This window comes from Camellia sinensis, chromosome 12 (assembly GCF_055761805.1).
Source record: "Camellia sinensis isolate YWXY chromosome 12, ASM5576180v1, whole genome shotgun sequence".
NCBI lineage: Eukaryota > Viridiplantae > Streptophyta > Magnoliopsida > Ericales > Theaceae > Camellia > Camellia sinensis.
In genome coordinates this window covers 150,138,776-150,149,592 of record NC_138972.1, presented here as the reverse complement: position 1 = coordinate 150,149,592, position 10,817 = coordinate 150,138,776, and positions in this window count along the sequence as shown.

Genomic DNA, 10,817 nt, shown 5'->3' with positions numbered 1-10,817 from the left:
TAACAGCCCCCCTCAAACTCAAGGAGGACAAACATCAACCAACTGGAGTTTGGAGACAAGTTCAACGAAGCGGCCAGGAGAATGAGCTTTGGTGAAGATATTAGCAGGTTGATCAGCAGAGGAGACTGGATGGAGATGAACAGTACCACGAGTGACGTGTTGACGAATAAAATGACAGTCAATCTCAATATGCTTGGTGCGATCATGAAAAACATCATTGTGAGCAATTTGAAGAGCACTTTGATTGTCACAAAAGAGGGCAGTAGCGCCAGAGGGGGAAACACCCATGTCAGCAAGAAGCCAACGAAGCCAGAGAAACTCCTGAGTAGTATCAGCAAGAGCACGATATTCGGCCTCAGTACTGGAGCGAGCAGTAAGAGATTGTTTCTTGCTGCGCCAAGAAATAAGAGAATCACCCAAGAAAAAGCAGAACCCTGTAGTAGAGCACTGGTCAGTAGGATCCCCAGCCCAATCAGCATCGGAAAAAGCACGAAGCTGGAGAGAGGAGCGGGCGGAATAATGAAGTCCATGAAACAAGGTACCTTTGAGATAACGAAGGATACGAACTAATGCAGCATAATGAGGGGTACGAGGAGCTGACATAAACTGGCTGACAATATGAACGGCATAGGCACTATCAGGACGAGTAACAGTGAGATAGACAAGGCTGCCAACCAGCTGACGATATAGGGTAGCATCAGAGAGAAGAGTGCCATCAAGAGGTGTAAAACGACTCTGAGGCTCCAGCGGAGTGGAGGCAGTCATGCAATCCGTAAGACCAGCACGGGTGAGAAGATCAGAGGTATACTTAGCCTGAGAGAGAAAAGACCCCGTAGAATCATGGAAGATTTCAAGACCCAAGAAATAGCTGAGAGGACCAAGGTCTTTCATCTCGAAATGATGGCTAAGAAACTGTTTAAGGCATAGAATACCATCAAGATCGTCACCGGTGATAATCATGTCATCCACATAAAGAAGAAGCAAGGTGGTCCCTTGAGAAATGGTCCGGATAAAAAGAGCAGTATCATAAGAACTGGAGGTGAAACCACAGTCATGAATAGTAGAGCTGAACTTGGCAAACCAAGCGCGCAGAGCTTGTTTGAGACCATATAAAGCACGCTGAAGTTTGCAGACTTTATGAGGTGGATAAGTAGACCCAGGAGGAGGTTGCATGTAGACCTCCTCAAGAAGAACACCATTAAGGAAAGCATTTTTCACGTCCATTTGATAAAGATCCCAGTGTCGAGCAGTAGCAACCGCAATCAGGCTGCGAACAGAGGTGAGACGAGCAACAGGAGCAAAGGTCTCCTCATAGTCAATACCATATTCTTGGTTGAAGCCTTTGGCAACAAGGCGGGCTTTGTAGCGCTCAATAGATCCATCAGAACAAGTTTTGGTTTTGTAAACCCATTTGCAACCAATGGCAGTCTTGCCAAGAGGAAGATCAACAATGTCCCAAGTGTGAGTTTTGTCTAACGCCTGCAATTCATCAGTCATAGCTTGCTGCCAAAGAGGATTAGAGCGTGCCTCACGATAGGAGGTCAGTTCATAAGTAGAAAAAGCAGTAGAACCAACAATAAAGTCACGAAGACGAGTAGAAGGTTGGGTTACCCGGTGTGGTCGAGTAGAGGCAAGAGGAGCCAAAGGGAGAGACTCACCAGGAGGGGAGGATCCCGAGGGAACAAGAGTAGGACCATCAGAGGGAGCAGGTGCATGGAACAGACCAGTAGGCAAGGCAGGCTCGAGAGAAGCTGGTGGGGGCGGTGGAGTAAGCTCATCAGAGAACTCGAGAGAGGCTGGAAAGGGCGGTGGGGTAAGCTCATCAGAGAACAGATCCGTGGAAGGGTCAGTAAAAAACAAAGTGGATGAGGGAACGGACAAACGGAAGAGAGAGAGAGAGGAAAACATTTTGTGTTCCCAAAAGACTACATGACGAGAGATACGGAGTCGCTAGGAGAGAGGATCCCAACAACGATATCCCTTGTGTTCAATACCATACCCTAAGAAGCAACAGAGGCGAGAGTGTGGTTCAAGTTTGGTACGTTCATGAGGTTGGAGAAGAACAAAACAGGCAGAGCCAAAGACCCTAAGGGTGGTGTAAGGGGGACGGGTGCCATGCAGACGATCATAAGGAGTGTGATTATGAATGACAGGTGTAGGGATACAATTGATAGTGTAAGCAACAGTGAGAGCTGCCTCTTCCCAAAAATGTTTCGGACAAGAGGAAGACAGAAGAAGGGCGCGAGTAGTGTCAAGGATATGTCGATGTTTCCGTTCAGCACGTCCATTTTGTTGAGACGTACCGGGACAGGAACGATGAGGTTGAGTACCATGACGCTGAAGAAAAGAAAGAAAGTCAAAATCTTTATATTCCATGGCATTATCGGAGCGAAAAAGCTTAATATTTTTAGAAAATTGTGTTTGAACCATGGCAGCAAAATTGTAATAAAGTTGTTTGAGCTCAGAGCGATTTTTCATAAGAAACAACCATGTAAAACGGGAAAAATCATCTATAAAAACAACAAAATAGCGTGCGCCCCCCATAGTAGGAGTAGAAGAGGGTCCCCAAATATCAGAGTGAATGAGATCAAGTGGGGCAAGAGAAACAGAGTCACTTTTATTAAACGACAAGGCAGGTTGTTTGGCAAGTTGACAGGACACACAATCTAAAACATCAGAACTTACATGACCTAAATGACCACTGGAAATTAAAGATTTTAAACGACCAACAGAAAGATGGCCTAAACGACAATGCCAAAGCTGAAAAGGAGATAAAGGAGGAGCAGTGGTAGCAGTGGTAGGAGCTGTGATCTGAGAGGAATCTGGAACATGAAGATGGATGAGTTCGTAGAGACGTCCATGCTTACGGCCAATCCCAAGAGTTTGCCCCGTCCGAGGGTCCTGCACCAAACAACCAGAACGGGAAAAGGTAATAGTTAGATCATGCTCACATAATTGACTAATGGAGATAAGATTTAAAGTAAGAGCAGGCATAAGATAGACATGAGATAAAGATAAGTGAGAGGTTGAAACAGAACCAACATGACTTACAGACAGAAGAGACCCATCAACAGTATGGATAGAAGGAACATGAGGAGTAGAAGAGAGACGAGAAAAAATAGTAGGGTCAAAGGTCATGTGATTACAACAAGCAGAGTCAAAGTACCAAGAAGAGTTACCTGCGGTGGCAGATAAAGCAGTAGATGGAGGAGTACCGGAATTCTGCCAAAAATGTTGAAACATGGCTTCGACATCGGTTTGAGAGAAGACTGGAGTGGAAGGGTCTACAGGAACAGAGGAAGGTAAATCCTCTGAGGCGGCAGCAGCAATGCGTTGAGCAGGCAGTGGTTTAAACGGAGTCCCAGAACGGTGAGAGTGGCTGCGAGAAAAATTCCCGGTGGAAGGACCATTGCGAGAGGCACGGGCGGGATTGCGGAAGCAATCTTGCTGGAGATGACCCAGGCCAGTCTTGTTGCAAAACCGACAAAGACGAACCGGACAATTAACCAGAAGATGAGTGGACGGAAGATTGCGGTTGTGACAGTAATTGCAGGCATTGGACTTCTGTGGTGAAAGTGGGGAAGGAGAACTTCGAAGCTGGGGAGTGGCAAGAACAGAGTCCGCAGGGTGCGGATGGAGAGTACCAAATCTGGTTTCCTCTGACAGGAGTTCAGAAATTGCTTGCTCAAGAGTGGGTAAAGGAGTGCGATGAAGGAGAGATGCGCGTACTAGCTCAAATCGGGGAGTGAGAGCCATGAGAAACTGAACCAAGCGTTGTTGGTCACGGTAAGTAGTAAATAGGGCAGCATCCTTAGTACAATCCCAAGGAGGTTCAGAAAGAGCGAGCTGATCCCAAACAGAATACATTTGGGAGAGGAAATCATTAATGGTCTGAGTTGTTTCTTGGCGCATACGGTAGTGAGCAAGGCCAGTAGTCTGATAGCGTTCTTGTAAAAAATCCCAGATGTCTTTGGCAGGAGAGGAAGCAGAGTCAAGTTGGAACCGACCAAACTGAAGGCTGATAGAGGTAATAGAAGTATTGCGAAACCAAGTGATGATCTGATAGTTTTTACTATCCCAATCTTCCAGTCGGTCGACATATTTGGTAGTGGAGTCCGTGGCAGCAGAATTCGGGGTCCCTTGAATGGGTTTGCACACATCCCCAGTGATGATGCGCCAAAGTTTCTTTCCTTTGAGGAAGCCAGACATAGCTTGGGCCCATAGGACATAATTAGTCCCGTCAAGAATAACGGAAATAGAGTGGTTAGAGAAGTCCAAGCGATCCATGAGAGAAAAATAGCACAATCAAGGGAGAATCTGAAAATTCCAAGGGCACCAGTGAGTGCAGAAGGGCCAAAATAGTCAGAAACTGGGCTGAACCGGCCAAAAAGGTTCAAAAATTGGGGTGAACCGGCTTGGGAAAGTGGCTGAACCGGTTGGAGCCGGACCGGCTGGAGCCGAGTGGGGGAGCCGAGGACAAAAGCGGGTGCAGGGGGTGCGAGCCGGCGCGAGGGACGCGGGTGGGATGGCTCACGCGGACGGCTGGCGTGGCTGGCGGACGCGGAGCGCGTGGGACGCGGAAAGAGGTGGCTTAGGTGACTGGGGACGCGTGGAGCGCGTGTGATGCTGAAGGCGGAAGCAGACGACGCGCCGGCGACAAAAATAGCACGTGACGGCGCTTGTAACGGCGAAAGAGGATGATTCCGGTGGCCGTGGATCCGTAGTGAAGAGATGAAGGCTTCGGTGGTGTCCAAACTGTAATTGAGAGAAGGACGAGAGGGGCAACAATCTGCAGACTGCCAAGAGAGAGAAAAAAAAAATAGAGGCTAGGAAAGACACCTGTGCTCTGATATCATGAAAAATAAGTTGAGAGAGAGTTGAGAGAGTGATATTGAAAGTGAACACTCTGTTATTGAAACTGTAATCAGAAACCAAATAGAGGCTCCATATTATAGGAACTGGATACAAAACATCAATATGATCTAATTTAATATAATAAAGAAAAGGAGGCCGAAAGAGGGCGGGCGGCCAAAAGCAGCGACAAGGAATCCTATATACATACTATAATATAGTAAAGGAAAGGAATCACAATATTTTTGTATTTTTCAGTATTTTTATCAAAAAATGTTACAGATTCTTTATATTTTTCATTATTTTTATCAAAAAATGTTACAGATTCCATAAATGTTACACTCATTTTGATCTTAACAATATTTATACCGTGCCTTTAGGCATGGGCATACACTAGGTAGTTTAAAAACAAACTTCTGGTGTTTCTGAATTTGCATTTGCGAGTCGACTGTGATCAAATTTGTATGTGCATATATGTTAATTTTGTTTATAACATTCAATTGTCATGCAAGGTTATAACATTCAATTGCCAAATTTCGATTACTATTTTTTAAATTGTTGTATTATTTGGTATGGTGTGCAGAATCTGCTTCGAACCCCGATTGGAGCTCTCCGGTAGAGCTACTTCAGAGCTACACTAAACCTGAGGCTTCTATCTGTGCAAGGTAATATTTCTGTCTCTATTCCCTTTCTCTCTCTGTTGAAAAGAAAAAAATTAAATCCAAAAGAGTTCAAATAAAATTAAAAGAATTTTTCTGTAATATTCAAACAAGGGCCTCCGATTCCTCTAGACAATCACAAACCTTTGCCAGTTTTAAAGAGTTGCAACCGCTCTTTGGATCATTTAGAAGGTAGATTTTTTTCCTTTTTCAATTTTTTTTTTATTGGCTCTGGATTTTAATGGTAGTTTAAAAACAAACTTCTGGAGTTTCTGAATTTGCATTTGCGAGTCGACTGCAATCAAATTTGTATGTGCCTATATGTTAATGCAAGGTTATAACATTTAATTGCCAAATTTTGGTTACTATTATAGAAAAATTGTCACTCACTTTTCCAATTCATTCGATTTTCACTAATTCTTCCTGCATATATTCTGCATACTAAGTTTCCGGGAGTACATAAAATAGTTTTTGGTTTACTGGGCAAATTGATTGTAATGTTGCTTCAACTTACGAATAGATCATTTCATCCTAAAAGATGAGATCCATAGATTTAAATCTACATAACCAAACCTGCACCATTTTCCGATTCAAGATTATTGATTAGATAAATGGTAGGGAAGAGTTGAGAGGGAACTGCATATAAACTACACATCATTAGCTGCCCCATGGTTAAAGCAGAAATAATCTTCTTCACGGAAAAGCTTCCATTCCAAATTATTGTATAACTTGACATAATCCAACATTTGTTTAATAATGTGTCTAACTCGAAGACAATTTGGTAAAAAACCACTTCCATCGACCAAATGGAGTTTGTCAAAAGTAAAGCTACTAGAGTTCTATTAAGAGCACAAAGCAATTGTCAATTGGTTTTACACCAAATTCCAATACATGCCACAGTCAATAACTACCTAACAGTAGCATGTGCTTCCTTCCAAGGCCTAATCAACAAAACCCCTCAGCACCACGAAATCAATTATTAGCTGGCACAAACAGGAGAGAGAGAGAGAGAGAGAGAGAGAGAGAGAGAGAGATCAATACATGGTAAATCAAGTGCATACCTTAGGAGCCATGTAACCAAGGGTTCCAGTTTCACCAGTCATGATTTATTTTCATTTTATATTGTTAGGTTTGAGTTTTCCAGAATTCTCTCTAACCCGCTGTTAACAGGTTATTTTTGCTCTCCTCCCTTTTTGATCTCATTGATGATTGAGATTTTATCCTTTTGATTGCCTAAGGACTTGGTGATTAGGGTTTATTGATTTTGATTGTATTGTGGTTTTGAAACTTATTTGTGCGTTAATTTGTGGTTAAGAAAACAATATTGTTCATTATTGATTTCTAATAGCGATTAGGTTCTACAGTTTTTTTTCACATATATGGGATGCTTTTTTTTATTTATTATTTTTTTATTTGGGTAACAAGAAGAATTATGTTACAATTCGGAAATTATTGATTGTATTGATACTGATGTTATTTAGACTCTTCCCATTGTTATTTTTATGTCCTAAAATGCTTAACAAAGCCAAGATAGTTAGGTTTGTGTGAATGCATTTAACAGAGGGACAACGTTGAAACTTCTTAATATATTGAACGTTGAAAATCTATATATATTGAAAGTCAAGTTACTTATGTGTTTGTGGGATATTTATGTGTTTGTTTGATTTGGAAAACAAGAAGAATTATATTAAAATTGGGAAATTATTGGTGAAATTGATATTTATGATATTTACACTTACTAACAGAGTATGCACACCCACCTTCCATTGTTGTTGGGGATGTCCCAAAATAGTGTACCATCTTGAAGAGCCAAGAAACTAATACTGTTACCATCATTTTGTTTAGTTTGAATGCATTTAATAGATGGACAACTTTGAAAATCCTTACTATATTGTTAAAGTGTAAACATATTAACTCATTTGTTTTAAATTGGGATAGGTACGAAATTAGATGCATTCTTTATTTGTTTATTTATTTTTAAATTGATGAGGGGCCGGTATTGTGATTTATGGGTGGAAAATTGAATTTAGGAAGGTGAGTAATCATTTAGTTTGTTGATCTGACATCACAGTAATTTATAATCTGCAAGATATTTGAGAAATTATTGAGAGGAGTTAGAATTCCATAGAGAAACTGATGGATTTGCAAAAATTTTGATTTATATCACTTGGGAGAACAGGAAAGTAGGTACTTGCAATTTGTACATGTTTGAAATGATTTGGCAATTCTAGACATAAGAGAGAATTTTTTATGATGGAGATTAATTTAGCTAATTAAATCTCTTACCGTTGATTGGAAAATTAGTACATTATTGAATTAAAATTGGCATATTCTAAGCTAACATAAAAAATTCATGTATTTGCGTGCAATGAAAAACAAATAGTTGACGAATAACATAGAATGGATGAACATTCAAATCTGATGCATTGCATTTAAAAAATTGTCCCATGTTCCCATCACAGAAATCGAATTTTGCCAGATAAAGAAGAAGAATAATTTCCTTATTTTTAAAAAAAAATGTGAATGATAAACACAATTTTTGAAATTTGATACATATCCTATTATATCATTATGTGAAGAATTGTGGATACTTTTCTAAAGGTTTCGAATATTTTTCAGAGTATCACTGTAATTTTCCCAACATGAGAGCTATGCTACGCTACACTACACTACCCCAAAAAATAAAATTGAATAATTTGAGATGTTCTAATCTGTTCAAACACGCTTCTATTGTTGTGGAACTTTTTTCTTTTTTTCTTCTTTTTCCTTTTTCATATTATTAGCCTGTGGTTTTTTATAAGAAAAATAACATTGATTTGAGTTCATTTTGCAAAGCAATAAAATGCCATAATTGCTAAGTAGAAGATGGAAAAGCTGATGATGCCATGATCGGGAATTACCAGATTGTTTGTTGTAGTTTCTACTGTAAAAAATGTGATTTGTGTGTGTGTGCGTGCGTGCGCCCACATTTGAGATGTTCCTATTTGTTCAAACAATCTTTGTATGTTGGAATAAGGTTGCAGTTTTTATCATATTCCACGTTATGTATTTCCTTTTAGCTTTTATCATCTATTTACTTAAAGGCTTTTATTTTTATTGGAATTCTTCTTCTTCTTTTATTTCAATTTTTATTTTTTATTTTTTATATTAAAAAAAATGGGATTCGTGCATTTTAATCTTAATATTATTTAAAGTTTGGTAGGCTTATATGCCACCAAACTGGGTTCCATTTTTTTTATAAAAAAAATTGGTGGGTTTGGATCCGATCAACATTCTTTATTTGTTTATAGATTTTTAAATTGAATGTTTAAATATGTTATCATACACTTGGACTTCATTCTAAGTAGTTTGCTTTCTGATTAAATGTGGTGACTATGGACTTCATTTTATCATGTTTGATTTCTACCTCCTCCTCCATCATATAACAGAGTAAAATTGATTTGTTAATTAGGTATCATCTGGATATCACCACCACCACAGCCACCGTCATCGTCTTTGCTTCAAACCCCCTCCGGTACCTCTCTCTCTCTCTCTCTCTCTCAAACCCTGTGTCTCTAAGGTTTAAATTGATGTTCTTTGTGGCTGTGTTTGTTCAAACCAGTGAGAAAGAATGTCTTTGTTATAGTTCTCTCTCAAATCCTATGTCTCAGAGGTTTAAATTGATGTTGTTTGTGGCTGTGTCTGTTGAAACCAGTGAGAAAGAATGTCTGGGTTCATCATGTTTCGTGACGATCTTGATGATGCATTGTGTGGTGTTGTTAGAAGATGTATAAGAGTAGAGTATTTATTGCTGCTTCTTTGTTACATTTGTGATTTTAATTTGTTTAGTTATGCAATATTGGTAATTGGTAAGTTGTGGTGAGTTCCATTTATTTAGGATTTAGCTTTACTCTTAGAACTGGACTACTACAAACTTTGATGAGATATTTATGCTATGGATGATATGAGACAATGGTGATTACATTTTTGTACCGTATTAACCTTTTTAATATGAATGGATATTTATGGTCAAATGCTGTATTTAATTCCAAGTGTTAATTGAAGAAGTTTGGAATTGTTGTTCATTTTATTGAGTATTGGAATTGCAAGGTGGTCAATTCAATTTTAGATGAAGCTGCTAAGAGGCCAACATAAATGCTTTAGATAATACAGTGAGGTGTAATGAAAAAAACTTGGTTAGATATGATTTAAGAAGAGTATAGTTTTGCATGTTGAATGGGGTGGAAAAGATTTCATGCTGCGTACATCAAGTATACAGGAGTGGAGGCAACTCGAGTGTTTTGTTTCAGTATTATTACTGATTGTAGTTAATGTGCGCTTTGTTTTTTTGACGTTTCCAATTTCCACATGTATATATATATATTCATATGTATGTTCAAATTTATCTCATCCGAATTTAATGCTTTAATATGACATTTTGTATTTTATGTTTCAGTGAGGCTCCTTGGACTCTTCAATTGATTAATGCAGCAAATTAGCAGAGTTTGATTGATTTATTAATAAAGTTTGGCTGCTTGAAATGTATGGTCAGGGTAAAGATCACTCTATTTCTTATGTTTGATTGCTAACACACAGACTCTTCACATTAAGGTAAAGACTCTTGGCTCCAAATTAGGTGGGTCTTTCCTGTTTGTGTTTTCTACTTTTAAATTGGTCTTTCATCTAAAAAATTTTCAAATTGGTCTTTCCTGTTTGGAAGATTTGGCATTTGTTTTCAGAAATCTCACCAAAGGTCTTTACGATATTTAGTAAGGCCATGATTTTTGGGCTTTATATGTGTATCTCTATGAACTTTCTTTTTTCTCTTTTGAAATTTTTGACATTATACTTTAACTACATGTCTCTTTTCAGTTATGATATTAAGAAAGATGTAAGAAACTATGGATTTAAAAGGAATGTATGAAGAGGAGTTGTTTTGAGGAGTTGCATTTTTGCTTCCCATCTTACTTTGTTGTTGTCTACTGCATAAATTTTTTTATGCAAGAAGTTGTGATGGATGTTAGCATCCATATCTTTTAGAGAGAGAGTCATTTGAATCTTCGACTAAATCATTATGTGCTTCACATTACATGCATTTGGATATGAATAAGGTTTCCAACAGTGACTTGTGTGTGTGTGTGTTTGTATATATATATGAAATTGTAATGTTGAATCAGTATGACACGTGAAACAGGAGTATGAAAACATCATATTTGGCCTCATGATCACTTTGGAGGACCATCAACTTGGTGATTCCTAAGAATGTAATAATAGTTATAAAGTGATTTTCCTTTTAAAGGTTATTCTACATGTACACATGTTGAAAAT